The sequence below is a fragment of the Pan troglodytes genome, chromosome Y (assembly GCF_028858775.2).
Source record: "Pan troglodytes isolate AG18354 chromosome Y, NHGRI_mPanTro3-v2.0_pri, whole genome shotgun sequence".
NCBI lineage: Eukaryota > Metazoa > Chordata > Mammalia > Primates > Hominidae > Pan > Pan troglodytes.
Genome location: NC_072422.2, coordinates 18,210,756 through 18,229,021, shown reverse-complemented (window position 1 = coordinate 18,229,021; position 18,266 = coordinate 18,210,756).

Below are 18,266 nucleotides of genomic sequence, written 5' to 3'. Positions count from 1 at the left end.
ATTATTAAAAATAAAAGGCCTGGCACAGTGGCTCATGCCTGTAATCCCAGTGCTTTGGGAGGCTGAGATGGGTGGATCACGAGTTCAGGAGACAACCCTGGCTAATAGTGAAACCCCATCCCTACTAAAAGTACAAAAACAAAATAGCCGGGTGTGATGGTGGGCCCCTGTAGTCCCAGCTACTCAGGAAGCTGAGGCAGGAGAATGGCGTGAACCCAGGAGGCAGAGCTTGCAGTGAGCTGAGACTGCATCACTGCACTCCATCCTGGGTGACAGAACGAGACTCCAGCTCAAAAAAAAAATTCTCATTATTCAAAGACTGAACTTCATTTACCGTGTCATACAAATGTGATTATATCTACCATGGTTTGAAAACAAACAAAAAAAGTAATAAATATTATTAACTAAAATTTCAAGTTACTAGATAGCAAGCACAATAAACATGCCATTCATAGTATCTCACATATTCTAGCCGTATCATCAAAATGCAGTCCTGATAAAAATCTCGATGAAAGTACACTAATCTCAGGAAGAACAACAGTATTTACTATCAGAATATTTAAAAAAATTATAATTAAAACTTACCTCACAATTTTGTTCCTCATCTTTGAACAATCATCATGTTTATCACTAACTGTTTTTTCATTTGTAGAAATACTGTTTCTGATGACAAGGATTATATATAGTTGCTGGATCACAGAATTTATGTGAAAAGTAGCACCAGCTTCTCTGACTCCCACCAATTTTTTGGTGGGCAGGATCCAACAGAGGGCAGATATTCTTGCTCACTGAGTGCTTCACAAGCTAAGAAAAAATAATGCCTATGCAACAAAAATAATTATTTTACCCATTGTTCTCTTAATCGGGCTGTGAAATTTATTCTATGAGGCTAACACAGCCATTTTGAAGGAGTACTTTAAACTTTTACATCAGCAATGTGAGCCACCATAAAGACTATTGCATACAGACTTTTTAAGTCCACAATTTTAATGGCATTATTTTTGCAAGAATTTTCTTAGAAAGAGTCATACACGATGATATAATATTAAATTCTCGTGTGTTAAACAGAGACTTAGCATTAATCATTATGACTTTACATATTAAAACACTTTTGCACTTAAAATAAGTGTATCCAATACACTTCCATCAGAACTTTATATAAATAGAACATTAGCGTTTTCTCAGTTTTAATGGAGCACTTCATTTAAATTATTGTTCTGACTCATAAAAAGTATAACCTTCACATAAATATCACTTTCTTCCTCAGCTGATAGTGATAATTGCTTTATATATCTTCACAGTTTTATTGTGAGAAGAAGTCAATTAGATGGTGTCTTTAAAATACCTGTGAAAATTGTAAATGCTACTTTTTGTAAAACAGAATACAACTTACACATCACTCCATCTTACAGGTGGATTGCATAAATTAGAGCATATTGAACTTCAAGTTATGTAGCTACAAAACAGAATTAAACAGATCTTCATGTATTGACAGGTGTGTGACTAAGTACAAAACAAGGTTAACCATATTGTATATTGCATATGCTCATTTCTATAAAAAAAAATAGCTAAGCATTTGAAGATGTGGATATACCTAAAAGAAAATCTCTAAACCAGAAATATATTATTGGTGACAAGTTCATAGTTTTTACTGCATGTCCTCTTATATAATTGAAAATATATATTAATCATAAGAAAACATTGGATAGTTTAACAAAGATAGTGTTTGTTTTAAAAAAAATCTCTTTTGAAAATATACATTTACTATTCCAATACAATAGTTAAACAAAAAATGTGTTTTCCAAAAGGAAATTCTTCTCTCTATGTAGATCCTACAGAACACATAAAGATCTGAACTTTTGAGTAGAGAGTTTAGCTAGAAACTCCTACAATGTACTAAAAAATATACTCACAGAGAAAAAACATAAAAAAATATAATTTCACATTTCCAATATCTGTACAGAATGCTTTTTTAATTATATTCTTAACCATAAGGTTTCTCTTGGAATCAACTAAATTTCAGGTTATTACTTGTTAAGTTACTTACATTGGCTCTCACAATGTGTTTCCGTTTTGTGTAAGATTTCAACACTGCTACCCATTTTGTTTAACTAATATGGACATTTAAAAGTAACAAAATGCACTCAAATGTTCTCTTCTCACATTATGATTTTTAAAAATCATCTCTCGGAATAAAATTAAAATATATTAAGCAACTTTAATCTTTGGGTTATGAAAATCTTTTTAATGAATACATTTTAAATATAAACTTTTTGTAGCATTAAACTTGGTTTCTTCTTCTACTCCACTGCACTCCACTCCACTCCATACCACTCCATTCCATTTCATTTCACTCCATTGCCTTCCATTCCTTTCTTTCAACAGGATATCACCGTGTCACTCAGGATGGAGTGCAGTGTCACAATCTCAGCTCACTTTACATGTCAACTTTCCATTACATTGTATTCTATTCCATTGCATTCCATTGAATTCCATGGCACTCCTTTCCATTACATTCCATTCAATTCCATTCCATTCTACTCCGTTCCACTCCATTCCACTCCAATCAACTACATTCTGTTACATCCGATTCCATTCCACTCCATTCCACACCTCTCCACTCCACTGAAATCCAAGCCTATCCATTCCACTCCATCCCATTCCATTCTGCTATATTCCCCTGTACTTCTGTCCACCCCACTCCACTCAACTTCATTCCATTCAATTCCATCCAATTCCATTCTTCACCATTCCACTCCACTCCAGTCCTCTCCATTCCACTCCACTCCTTTCCACTTCACTCCATTCCACTCGACTCAATTCCACTCCACACCACTCTACTCTAATCCATTCCAACCCACTGCATTCCAATCCACTCCGCTCCACTTCGTTCCACCCCTCTCCATTCCAATCCACTCCACTCCACTCCATTCCACTATGCTCCACTCCCTTTCACTCCCCTCCACTCCACTCCCTTGCAGTCCTCTACACTCTGTTGCACTCTACTCCAATCCACTACCCTTCTGTCCACTCCACTCCACTCTATTACATTCCACTCCACTCCACTCCACTCCATTTCATTCCATTAAACTCCATTCCCTTCCATTCCTTTCTTTCCACTGGATCTCTCTCTGTCACAAAGGCTGTAGTGCAGTGGCAGAATCTCAGCTCATATTTCTTTACACCATTCGATTGCATTCCATTCCATCACATTCCATTCCACTCTCTTTCACTCCACTCCACTCTACGCTATCCCATTTCACTCCATCCCATTCCATTCGAATCCATTCCACTACAATCCACTCCACTCCATTCCATTCCATTCCATTCCATTCCATTCCATTCCATTCCATTCCATTCCATTCCATTCCACTGCACTTTCTTACATTCCATTCCTTTCTTTCGGCAGGATATCACGGTTTCATTCAGGTTGGAGTACAGTGGCACATTCTCAGTTCACATTAGATGTCAACTTTCCATTTCATTGCATTCTGTTCAATTGCATTCCATTGCATTCCATTCCATTTCCTTCAATTCCATTCCATTCCACTCCGTTCCACTCCACTCCACTCAGCTACGTTCCATTGCATCTGAGTCCATTTCACTCCATTCCAATCCTCTCCACTCCACTACACTCCATTCCACTCCATCCCATTCCATTCGGCTCCATTCTACTGCACTCCACTCCAAACCATTCCACTCCACTTCATTCCATTCCAATCCATTCCAATCCACTCCACACCACTCCATTCTACTCCACTCCACTCTAATCCACTCCAATCAATTCCACTCCACTCCACTCCTCTCCATTCCACTCCCCTCCATTTTCCACCACTCCACTCCATTTCATTCTACTCCACTCCACTCCATTCCATTCCATTCCATTCCAATTAATTCCATTCCATTCATTTCTTTTCGCAAGATCTCACTCTCACACGGAGCCTGCAGTGTAGTTGCACAATCTCGGCTCGTATTTCTTTTGACCATTCCATTGCATACCACTCCATCTCATTCCATTACAGTCCATTTCACTCCACTACACTCCATTCCATTCCACTCCATCCCATTCCATTCGAATTCATTCCAGTCCACTCCAATCCACTACTATCCAATCCACTACATCCCGTTAAATTCACTTCCATTTCTCTCTATCGATTCTATTCCTTTCTTACCACCAAATATCACTGTGTCACCCAGGCTGGCAGTGCAGTGGCACAATCTCAGCTCACATAACGTGTCAACTTTCCATTGCATGGCATTCTATTCAATTGCATCCCATGGAATTCCATGGCATTCCATTCCATTCCATTCCATTCCATTCCATTCCATTCCATTCCATTCCATTCCATTCCATTCCATTCCATCCCAATCCATTAGATTCCACTCCGTTCCACTCAACTCCACTCCACTCCACTACATTCCATTACATCTTATTCCATTCCACTCCATTGTAATCCTCTCCAATCCACTGCACTCCACTCCATTCCATTCCACTCCGTCCCATTCCATTACGCTCCAGTCCACTGCACTCCACTCCACGCCACTCCAATCCACTTCATCCCATTCCATTCTTCTCCATTCCACTCCCCTCCACTCCACTCCGTTCCACTATATTCCTTTCCACTCCACTCCATTCCACGCCACTCCATTTCACTCCACTGCCCTCCGCTGCATTCCACTCCACTGCACTCCACTTTAATCCTTTCCACTGCACTCCGTTCTATTCCACCTCCACTCCACTCCATTCCAGTCCACTTCAATCCACTCTTTTCGAATCCATTCTATTCCACTCCAATCCACTCCACTCCAATCCACTCCACTCCACTCCACTTCCTTTCATTCCATTCCACTCCATTCCTTTCCTTTCTTTCTACAGGATCTCACTCTGTCACAAAGGCTGGAGTGCACTGGAACCATCTCAGCTCACATTTCTTTTCATGGTTGGATTGCTTTCTATTCCATTCCATTTTATTTCACTTCATTCCACTCCACTCCACTCCTCTCTACTCCAATCCACTACATTCCATTAAACTCCATAAGATTCCATTCGACTCCATTCCACTCCACTCCTGTGCAGTCCACTCCACTGCACTCCACTCCACTCCATACCACTCCATTACATTTCATTTCACTCCATTGCCTTCCATTCCTTTCTTTCAACAGGATATCACCGTGTCACTCAGGATGGAGTGCAGTGTCACAATCTCAGCTCACTTTACATGTCAACTTTCCATTACATTGTATTCTATTCCATTGCATTCCATTGCATTCCATGGCATTCCTTTCCATTCCATTCCATTCCATTCCATTAGATTCTACTCCGTTCCACTCCATTCCACTCCACTCCACTACATTATGTTACATCCGATTCCATTCCACTCCATTCCACACCTCTCCACTCCACTGAAATCCAAGCCTATCCATTCCACTCCATCCCATTCCATTCTGCTATATTCCACTGTATTTCTGTCCACCCCACTCCACTCAACTTCATTCCATTCTATTCCATCCAATTCCATTCTTCACCATTCCACTCCACTCCAGTCCTCTCCATTCCACTCCACTCCTTTCCACTTCACTCCATTCCACTCGACTCAATTCCACTCCACACCACTCCACTCTAATCCATTCCAACCCACTGCATTCCAATCCACTCCGCTCCACTCCGTTCCACCCCTCTCCATTCCAATCCACTCCACTCCACTCCACTCCATTCCACTCTGCTCCACTCCCTTCCACTCCTCTCCACTCCACTCCCTTGCAGTCCTCTACACTCTGTTGCACTCTACTCCAATCCACTACAATTCTGTCCACTCCACTCCACTCCATTACATTCCACTCCACTCCACGCCATTTCATTCCATTAAACTCCATTCCATTCCATTCCTTTCTTTCCACTGGATCTCTCTCTGTCACAAAGGCTGTAGTGCAGTGGCACAATCTCAGCTCATATTTCTTTACACCATTCCATTGCATTCCATTCCATCACATTCCACTCCACTCTCTTTCACTCCACTCCACTCTACGCTATCCCATTTCACTCCATCCCATTCCATTCGAATCCATTCCATCACATTCCATTCCACTCTCTTTCACTCCACTCCACTCTACGCTATCCCATTTCACTCCATCCCATTCCATTCGAATCCATTCCACTACAATCCACTCCATTCCATTCCATTCCATTCCATTCCATTGCACTTTATTGCATTCCATTCCTTTCTTTCGACGGGATATCACGGTTTCACTCAGGTTGGAGTACAGTGGGTCATTCTCAGTTCACATTAGATGTCAACTTTCCATTTCATTGCATTCTGTTCAATTGCATTCCATTGCATTCCATTCCATTCCATTCCATTTCATTCAATTCCATTCCATTCCACTCCGTTCCACTCCACTACACTCAGCTACGTTCCATTGCATCTGAGTCCATTTCACTCCATTCCAATCCTCTCCACTACACTACACTCCATTCCACTCCATCCCATTCCATTCGGCTCCATTCTACTGCACTCCACTCCAAACCATTCCACTCCACTTCATTCCATTCCAATCCATTCCAATCCACTCCACACCACTCCATTCTACTCCACTCTACTGTAATCCACTCCACTCAATTTCACTCCACTCCACTCCTCTCCATTCCATTCCCCTCCATTTTCCACCACTCCACTCCAATTCATTCTACTCCAATCCACTCCATTCCATTCCATTCCATTCCAATTAATTCCATTCCATTCATTTCTTTTTGCAAGATCTCACTCTGACACAGAGCCTGCAGTGTAGTGGCACAATCTCGGCTCGTATTTCTTTTGACCATTCCATTGCATACCACTCCATCTCATTCCATTACACTCCATTTCACTCCACTACACTCCATTCCATTCCACTCCATCCCATTCCATTCGAATTCATTCCAGTCCACTCCAATCCACTACTATCCAATCCACTACATCCCATTAAATTCACTTCCATTCCTCTCTATTGATTCTATTCCTTTCTTACCACCAAATATCACTGTGTCACCCAGGCTGGCAGTGCAGTGGCACAATCTCAGCTCACACAACGTGTCAACTTTCCATTGCATGGCATTCTATTCAATTGCATCCCATGGAATTCCATGGCATTCCATTCCATTCCATTCCATTCCATCCCAATCCATTAGATTCCACTCCGTTCCACTCAACTCCACTCCACTCCACTACATTCCATTACATCTTATTCCATTCCACTCCATTGTAATCCTCTCCAATCCACTGCACTCCACTCCAATCCATTCCGCTCCGTCCCATTCCATTACTCTCCAGTCCACTGCACTCCACTCCACAACACTCCAATCCACTTCATCCCATTCCATTCTTCCCATTCCACTCCCCTCCACTCCACTCCGTTCCACTATATTCCTTTCCAATCCACTCCATTCCACGCCACTCCATTTCACTCCACTGCCCTCCGCTGCATTCCACTCCACTGCACTCCACTTTAATCCTTTCCACTGCACTCCGTTCTATTCCACCTCCACTCCACTCCATTCCAGTCCACTTCAATCCACTCTATTCGAATCCATTCTATTCCACTCCAATCCACTCCACTCCAATCCACTCCACTCCACTCCATTGCACTCCACTCCATTCCACTCCACTCCACTCCACTCCACTCACTTCCACTCCAATCAACTCCACTCCACTCCAATTCCTTCCATTCCATTCCACTCCATACCTTTCCTTTCTTTCCACAGGATCTCACTCTGTCACAAAGGCTGGATTGCACTGGAACCATCTCAGCTCACATTTCTTTTCATGGTTGGATTGCTTTCTATTCCATTCCATTCTATTTCACTTCATTCCACTCCACTCCACTCCTCTCTACTCCAATCCACTACATTCCATTACACTCCATAAGATTCCATTCGACTCCATTCCACTCCACTACTGTCCAGTCCACTCCACTGCACTCCACTCCACTCCATACCACTCCATTCCATTTCATTTCACTCCATTGCCTTCCATTCCTTTCTTTCAACAGGATATCACCGTGTCACTCAGGATGGAGTGCAGTGTCACAATCTCAGCTCACCTTACATGTCAACTTTCCATTACATTGTATTCTATTCCATTGCATTCCATGGCATTCCTTTCCATTCGATTCCATTCCATTCCAATCCATTCTACTCCGTTCCACTCCATTCCACTCCACTCCACTACATTCTGTTACATCCGATTCCATTCCACTCCATTTAACACCTCTCCACTCCACTGAAATCCAAGCCTATCCATTCCACTCCATCCCATTCCATTCTGCTATATTCCACTGTAATTCTGTCCACCCCACTCCACTCAACTTCATTCCATTCAATTCCATCCAATTCCATTCTTCACCATTCCACTCCACTCCAGTCCTCTCCATTCCACTCCCCTCCATTTTCCACCACTCCACTCCATTTCATTCTACTCCACTCCACTCCATTCCATTCCATTCCATTCCAATTAATTCCATTCCATTCATTTCTTTTCGCAAGATCTCACTCTCACACGGAGCCTGCAGTGTAGTTGCACAATCTCGGCTCGTATTTCTTTTGACCATTCCATTGCATACCACTCCATCTCATTCCATTACAGTCCATTTCACTCCACTACACTCCATTCCATTCCACTCCATCCCATTCCATTCGAATTCATTCCAGTCCACTCCAATCCACTACTATCCAATCCACTACATCCCGTTAAATTCACTTCCATTTCTCTCTATCGATTCTATTCCTTTCTTACCACCAAATATCACTGTGTCACCCAGGCTGGCAGTGCAGTGGCACAATCTCAGCTCACATAACGTGTCAACTTTCCATTGCATGGCATTCTATTCAATTGCATCCCATGGAATTCCATGGCATTCCATTCCATTCCATTCCATTCCATTCCATTCCATTCCATTCCATCCCAATCCATTAGATTCCACTCCGTTCCACTCAACTCCACTCCACTCCACTACATTCCATTACATCTTATTCCATTCCACTCCATTGTAATTCTCTCCAATCCACTGCACTCCACTCCATTCCATTCCACTCCGTCCCATTCCATTACGCTCCAGTCCACTGCACTCCACTCCACGCCACTCCAATCCACTTCATCCCATTCCATTCTTCTCCATTCCACTCCCCTCCACTCCACTCCGTTCCACTATATTCCTTTCCACTCCACTCCATTCCACGCCACTCCATTTCACTCCACTGCCCTCCGCTGCATTCCACTCCACTGCACTCCACTTTAATCCTTTCCACTGCACTCCGTTCTATTCCACCTCCACTCCACTCCATTCCAGTCCACTTCAATCCACTCTTTTCGAATCCATTCTATTCCACTCCAATCCACTCCACTCCAATCCACTCCACTCCACTCCACTTCCTTTCATTCCATTCCACTCCATTCCTTTCCTTTCTTTCTACAGGATCTCACTCTGTCACAAAGGCTGGAGTGCACTGGAACCATCTCAGCTCACATTTCTTTTCATGGTTGGATTGCTTTCTATTCCATTCCATTTTATTTCACTTCATTCCACTCCACTCCACTCCTCTCTACTCCAATCCACTACATTCCATTAAACTCCATAAGATTCCATTCGACTCCATTCCACTCCACTCCTGTGCAGTCCACTCCACTGCACTCCACTCCACTCCATACCACTCCATTACATTTCATTTCACTCCATTGCCTTCCATTCCTTTCTTTCAACAGGATATCACCGTGTCACTCAGGATGGAGTGCAGTGTCACAATCTCAGCTCACTTTACATGTCAACTTTCCATTACATTGTATTCTATTCCATTGCATTCCATTGCATTCCATGGCATTCCTTTCCATTCCATTCCATTCCATTCCATTAGATTCTACTCCGTTCCACTCCATTCCACTCCACTCCACTACATTATGTTACATCCGATTCCATTCCACTCCATTCCACACCTCTCCACTCCACTGAAATCCAAGCCTATCCATTCCACTCCATCCCATTCCATTCTGCTATATTCCACTGTATTTCTGTCCACCCCACTCCACTCAACTTCATTCCATTCTATTCCATCCAATTCCATTCTTCACCATTCCACTCCACTCCAGTCCTCTCCATTCCACTCCACTCCTTTCCACTTCACTCCATTCCACTCGACTCAATTCCACTCCACACCACTCCACTCTAATCCATTCCAACCCACTGCATTCCAATCCACTCCGCTCCACTCCGTTCCACCCCTCTCCATTCCAATCCACTCCACTCCACTCCACTCCATTCCACTCTGCTCCACTCCCTTCCACTCCTCTCCACTCCACTCCCTTGCAGTCCTCTACACTCTGTTGCACTCTACTCCAATCCACTACAATTCTGTCCACTCCACTCCACTCCATTACATTCCACTCCACTCCACGCCATTTCATTCCATTAAACTCCATTCCATTCCATTCCTTTCTTTCCACTGGATCTCTCTCTGTCACAAAGGCTGTAGTGCAGTGGCACAATCTCAGCTCATATTTCTTTACACCATTCCATTGCATTCCATTCCATCACATTCCACTCCACTCTCTTTCACTCCACTCCACTCTACGCTATCCCATTTCACTCCATCCCATTCCATTCGAATCCATTCCATCACATTCCATTCCACTCTCTTTCACTCCACTCCACTCTACGCTATCCCATTTCACTCCATCCCATTCCATTCGAATCCATTCCACTACAATCCACTCCATTCCATTCCATTCCATTCCATTCCATTGCAGTTTATTGCATTCCATTCCTTTCTTTCGACGGGATATCACGGTTTCACTCAGGTTGGAGTACAGTGGGTCATTCTCAGTTCACATTAGATGTCAACTTTCCATTTCATTGCATTCTGTTCAATTGCATTCCATTGCATTCCATTCCATTCCATTCCATTTCATTCAATTCCATTCCATTCCACTCCGTTCCACTCCACTACACTCAGCTACGTTCCATTGCATCTGAGTCCATTTCACTCCATTCCAATCCTCTCCACTACACTACACTCCATTCCACTCCATCCCATTCCATTCGGCTCCATTCTACTGCACTCCACTCCAAACCATTCCACTCCACTTCATTCCATTCCAATCCATTCCAATCCACTCCACACCACTCCATTCTACTCCACTCTACTGTAATCCACTCCACTCAATTTCACTCCACTCCACTCCTCTCCATTCCATTCCCCTCCATTTTCCACCACTCCACTCCAATTCATTCTACTCCAATCCACTCCATTCCATTCCATTCCATTCCAATTAATTCCATTCCATTCATTTCTTTTTGCAAGATCTCACTCTGACACAGAGCCTGCAGTGTAGTGGCACAATCTCGGCTCGTATTTCTTTTGACCATTCCATTGCATACCACTCCATCTCATTCCATTACACTCCATTTCACTCCACTACACTCCATTCCATTCCACTCCATCCCATTCCATTCGAATTCATTCCAGTCCACTCCAATCCACTACTATCCAATCCACTACATCCCATTAAATTCACTTCCATTCCTCTCTATTGATTCTATTCCTTTCTTACCACCAAATATCACTGTGTCACCCAGGCTGGCAGTGCAGTGGCACAATCTCAGCTCACACAACGTGTCAACTTTCCATTGCATGGCATTCTATTCAATTGCATCCCATGGAATTCCATGGCATTCCATTCCATTCCATTCCATTCCATCCCAATCCATTAGATTCCACTCCGTTCCACTCAACTCCACTCCACTCCACTACATTCCATTACATCTTATTCCATTCCACTCCATTGTAATCCTCTCCAATCCACTGCACTCCACTCCAATCCATTCCGCTCCGTCCCATTCCATTACTCTCCAGTCCACTGCACTCCACTCCACAACACTCCAATCCACTTCATCCCATTCCATTCTTCCCATTCCACTCCCCTCCACTCCACTCCGTTCCACTATATTCCTTTCCAATCCACTCCATTCCACGCCACTCCATTTCACTCCACTGCCCTCCGCTGCATTCCACTCCACTGCACTCCACTTTAATCCTTTCCACTGCACTCCGTTCTATTCCACCTCCACTCCACTCCATTCCAGTCCACTTCAATCCACTCTATTCGAATCCATTCTATTCCACTCCAATCCACTCCACTCCAATCCACTCCACTCCACTCCATTGCACTCCACTCCATTCCACTCCACTCCACTCCACTCCACTCACTTCCACTCCAATCAACTCCACTCCACTCCAATTCCTTCCATTCCATTCCACTCCATACCTTTCCTTTCTTTCCACAGGATCTCACTCTGTCACAAAGGCTGGATTGCACTGGAACCATCTCAGCTCACATTTCTTTTCATGGTTGGATTGCTTTCTATTCCATTCCATTCTATTTCACTTCATTCCACTCCACTCCACTCCTCTCTACTCCAATCCACTACATTCCATTACACTCCATAAGATTCCATTCGACTCCATTCCACTCCACTACTGTCCAGTCCACTCCACTGCACTCCACTCCACTCCATACCACTCCATTCCATTTCATTTCACTCCATTGCCTTCCATTCCTTTCTTTCAACAGGATATCACCGTGTCACTCAGGATGGAGTGCAGTGTCACAATCTCAGCTCACCTTACATGTCAACTTTCCATTACATTGTATTCTATTCCATTGCATTCCATGGCATTCCTTTCCATTCGATTCCATTCCATTCCAATCCATTCTACTCCGTTCCACTCCATTCCACTCCACTCCACTACATTCTGTTACATCCGATTCCATTCCACTCCATTTAACACCTCTCCACTCCACTGAAATCCAAGCCTATCCATTCCACTCCATCCCATTCCATTCTGCTATATTCCACTGTAATTCTGTCCACCCCACTCCACTCAACTTCATTCCATTCAATTCCATCCAATTCCATTCTTCACCATTCCACTCCACTCCAGTCCTCTCCATTCCACTCCCCTCCATTTTCCACCACTCCACTCCATTTCATTCTACTCCACTCCACTCCATTCCATTCCATTCCATTCCAATTAATTCCATTCCATTCATTTCTTTTCGCAAGATCTCACTCTCACACGGAGCCTGCAGTGTAGTTGCACAATCTCGGCTCGTATTTCTTTTGACCATTCCATTGCATACCACTCCATCTCATTCCATTACAGTCCATTTCACTCCACTACACTCCATTCCATTCCACTCCATCCCATTCCATTCGAATTCATTCCAGTCCACTCCAATCCACTACTATCCAATCCACTACATCCCGTTAAATTCACTTCCATTTCTCTCTATCGATTCTATTCCTTTCTTACCACCAAATATCACTGTGTCACCCAGGCTGGCAGTGCAGTGGCACAATCTCAGCTCACATAACGTGTCAACTTTCCATTGCATGGCATTCTATTCAATTGCATCCCATGGAATTCCATGGCATTCCATTCCATTCCATTCCATTCCATTCCATTCCATTCCATTCCATTCCATTCCATCCCAATCCATTAGATTCCACTCCGTTCCACTCAACTCCACTCCACTCCACTACATTCCATTACATCTTATTCCATTCCACTCCATTGTAATCCTCTCCAATCCACTGCACTCCACTCCATTCCATTCCACTCCGTCCCATTCCATTACGCTCCAGTCCACTGCACTCCACTCCACGCCACTCCAATCCACTTCATCCCATTCCATTCTTCTCCATTCCACTCCCCTCCACTCCACTCCGTTCCACTATATTCCTTTCCACTCCACTCCATTCCACGCCACTCCATTTCACTCCACTGCCCTCCGCTGCATTCCACTCCACTGCACTCCACTTTAATCCTTTCCACTGCACTCCGTTCTATTCCACCTCCACTCCACTCCATTCCAGTCCACTTCAATCCACTCTTTTCGAATCCATTCTATTCCACTCCAATCCACTCCACTCCAATCCACTCCACTCCACTCCACTTCCTTTCATTCCATTCCACTCCATTCCTTTCCTTTCTTTCTACAGGATCTCACTCTGTCACAAAGGCTGGAGTGCACTGGAACCATCTCAGCTCACATTTCTTTTCATGGTTGGATTGCTTTCTATTCCATTCCATTTTATTTCACTTCATTCCACTCCACTCCACTCCTCTCTACTCCAATCCACTACATTCCATTAAACTCCATAAGATTCCATTCGACTCCATTCCACTCCACTCCTGTGCAGTCCACTCCACTGCACTCCACTCCACTCCATACCACTCCATTACATTTCATTTCACTCCATTGCCTTCCATTCCTTTCTTTCAACAGGATATCACCGTGTCACTCAGGATGGAGTGCAGTGTCACAATCTCAGCTCACTTTACATGTCAACTTTCCATTACATTGTATTCTATTCCATTGCATTCCATTGCATTCCATGGCATTCCTTTCCATTCCATTCCATTCCATTCCATTAGATTCTACTCCGTTCCACTCCATTCCACTCCACTCCACTACATTATGTTACATCCGATTCCATTCCACTCCATTCCACACCTCTCCACTCCACTGAAATCCAAGCCTATCCATTCCACTCCATCCCATTCCATTCTGCTATATTCCACTGTATTTCTGTCCACCCCACTCCACTCAACTTCATTCCATTCTATTCCATCCAATTCCATTCTTCACCATTCCACTCCACTCCAGTCCTCTCCATTCCACTCCACTCCTTTCCACTTCACTCCATTCCACTCGGCTCAATTCCACTCCACACCACTCCACTCTAATCCATTCCAACCCACTGCATTCCAATCCACTCCGCTCCACTCCGTTCCACCCCTCTCCATTCCAATCCACTCCACTCCACTCCACTCCATTCCACTCTGCTCCACTCCCTTCCACTCCTCTCCACTCCACTCCCTTGCAGTCCTCTACACTCTGTTGCACTCTACTCCAATCCACTACAATTCTGTCCACTCCACTCCACTCCATTACATTCCACTCCACTCCACGCCATTTCATTCCATTAAACTCCATTCCATTCCATTCCTTTCTTTCCACTGGATCTCTCTCTGTCACAAAGGCTGTAGTGCAGTGGCACAATCTCAGCTCATATTTCTTTACACCATTCCATTGCATTCCATTCCATCACATTCCACTCCACTCTCTTTCACTCCACTCCACTCTACGCTATCCCATTTCACTCCATCCCATTCCATTCGAATCCATTCCATCACATTCCATTCCACTCTCTTTCACTCCACTCCACTCTACGCTATCCCATTTCACTCCATCCCATTCCATTCGAATCCATTCCACTACAATCCACTCCATTCCATTCCATTCCATTCCATTCCATTGCAGTTTATTGCATTCCATTCCTTTCTTTCGACGGGATATCACGGTTTCACTCAGGTTGGAGTACAGTGGGTCATTCTCAGTTCACATTAGATGTCAACTTTCCATTTCATTGCATTCTGTTCAATTGCATTCCATTGCATTCCATTCCATTCCATTCCATTTCATTCAATTCCATTCCATTCCACTCCGTTCCACTCCACTACACTCAGCTACGTTCCATTGCATCTGAGTCCATTTCACTCCATTCCAATCCTCTCCACTACACTACACTCCATTCCACTCCATCCCATTCCATTCGGCTCCATTCTACTGCACTCCACTCCAAACCATTCCACTCCACTTCATTCCATTCCAATCCATTCCAATCCACTCCACACCACTCCATTCTACTCCACTCTACTGTAATCCACTCCACTCAATTTCACTCCACTCCACTCCTCTCCATTCCATTCCCCTCCATTTTCCACCACTCCACTCCAATTCATTCTACTCCAATCCACTCCATTCCATTCCATTCCATTCCAATTAATTCCATTCCATTCATTTCTTTTTGCAAGATCTCACTCTGACACAGAGCCTGCAGTGTAGTGGCACAATCTCGGCTCGTATTTCTTTTGACCATTCCATTGCATACCACTCCATCTCATTCCATTACACTCCATTTCACTCCACTACACTCCATTCCATTCCACTCCATCCCATTCCATTCGAATTCATTCCAGTCCACTCCAATCCACTACTATCCAATCCACTACATCCCATTAAATTCACTTCCATTCCTCTCTATTGATTCTATTCCTTTCTTACCACCAAATATCACTGTGTCACCCAGGCTGGCAGTGCAGTGGCACAATCTCAGCTCACACAACGTGTCAACTTTCCATTGCATGGCATTCTATTCAATTGCATCCCATGGAATTCCATGGCATTCCATTCCATTCCATTCCATTCCATCCCAATCCATTAGATTCCACTCCGTTCCACTCAACTCCACTCCACTCCACTACATTCCATTACATCTTATTCCATTCCACTCCATTGTAATCCTCTCCAATCCACTGCACTCCACTCCAATCCATTCCGCTCCGTCCCATTCCATTACTCTCCAGTCCACTGCACTCCACTCCACAACACTCCAATCCACTTCATCCCATTCCATTCTTCCCATTCCACTCCCCTCCACTCCACTCCGTTCCACTATATTCCTTTCCAATCCACTCCATTCCACGCCACTCCATTTCACTCCACTGCCCTCCGCTGCATTCCACTCCACTGCACTCCACTTTAATCCTTTCCACTGCACTCCGTTCTATTCCACCTCCACTCCACTCCATTCCAGTCCACTTCAATCCACTCTATTCGAATCCATTCTATTCCACTCCAATCCACTCCACTCCAATCCACTCCACTCCACTCCATTGCACTCCACTCCATTCCACTCCACTCCACTCCACTCCACTCACTTCCACTCCAATCAACTCCACTCCACTCCAATTCCTTCCATTCCATTCCACTCCATACCTTTCCTTTCTTTCCACAGGATCTCACTCTGTCACAAAGGCTGGATTGCACTGGAACCATCTCAGCTCACATTTCTTTTCATGGTTGGATTGCTTTCTATTCCATTCCATTCTATTTCACTTCATTCCACTCCACTCCACTCCTCTCTACTCCAATCCACTACATTCCATTACACTCCATAAGATTCCATTCGACTCCATTCCACTCCACTACTGTCCAGTCCACTCCACTGCACTCCACTCCACTCCATACCACTCCATTCCATTTCATTTCACTCCATTGCCTTCCATTCCTTTCTTTCAACAGGATATCACCGTGTCACTCAGGATGGAGTGCAGTGTCACAATCTCAGCTCACCTTACATGTCAACTTTCCATTACATTGTATTCTATTCCATTGCATTCCATGGCATTCCTTTCCATTCGATTCCATTCCATTCCAATACATTCTACTCCGTTCCACTCCATTCCACTCCACTCCACTACATTCTGTTACATCCGATTCCATTCCACTCCATTTAACACCTCTCCACTCCACTGAAATCCAAGCCTATCCATTCCACTCCATCCCATTCCATTCTGCTATATTCCACTGTAATTCTGTCCACCCCACTCCACTCAACTTCATTCCATTCAATTCCATCCAATTCCATTCTTCACCATTCCACTCCACTCCAGTCCTCTCCATTCCACTCCACTCCTTTCCACTTCACTCCATTCCACTCGACTCAATTCCACTCCACACCACTCCACTCTAATCCATTCCAACCCACTGCATTCCAATCCACTCCGCTCCACTCCGTTCCACCCCTCTCCATTCCAATCCACTCCACTCCACTCCATTCCACTCTGCTCCACTCCCTTCCACTCCCCTCTACTCCACTCCCTTGCAGTCCTCTACACTCTGTTGCACTCTACTCCAATCCACTACAATTCTGTCCACTCCACTCCACTCCATTTCATTCCATTAAACTCCATTCCCTTCCATTCCTTTCTTTCCACTGGATCTCTCTCTGTCACAAAGGCTGTAGTGCAGTGGCACAATCTCAGCTCATATTTCTTTACACCATTCAATTGCATTCCATTCCATCACATTCCATTCCACTCTCTTTCACTCCACTCCACTCTACGCTATCCCATTTCACTCCATCCCATTCCATTCGAATCCATTCCATCACATTCCATTCCACTCTCTTTCACTCCACTCCACTCTACGCTATCCCATTTCACTCCATCCCATTCCATTCGAATCCATTCCACTACAATACACTCCACTCCATTCCATTCCATTCCATTCTATTCCATTCCATTCCATTGCACTTTATTGCATTCCATTCCTTTCTTTCGACGGGATATCACGGTTTCACTCAGCTTGGAGTACAGTGGGTCATTCTCA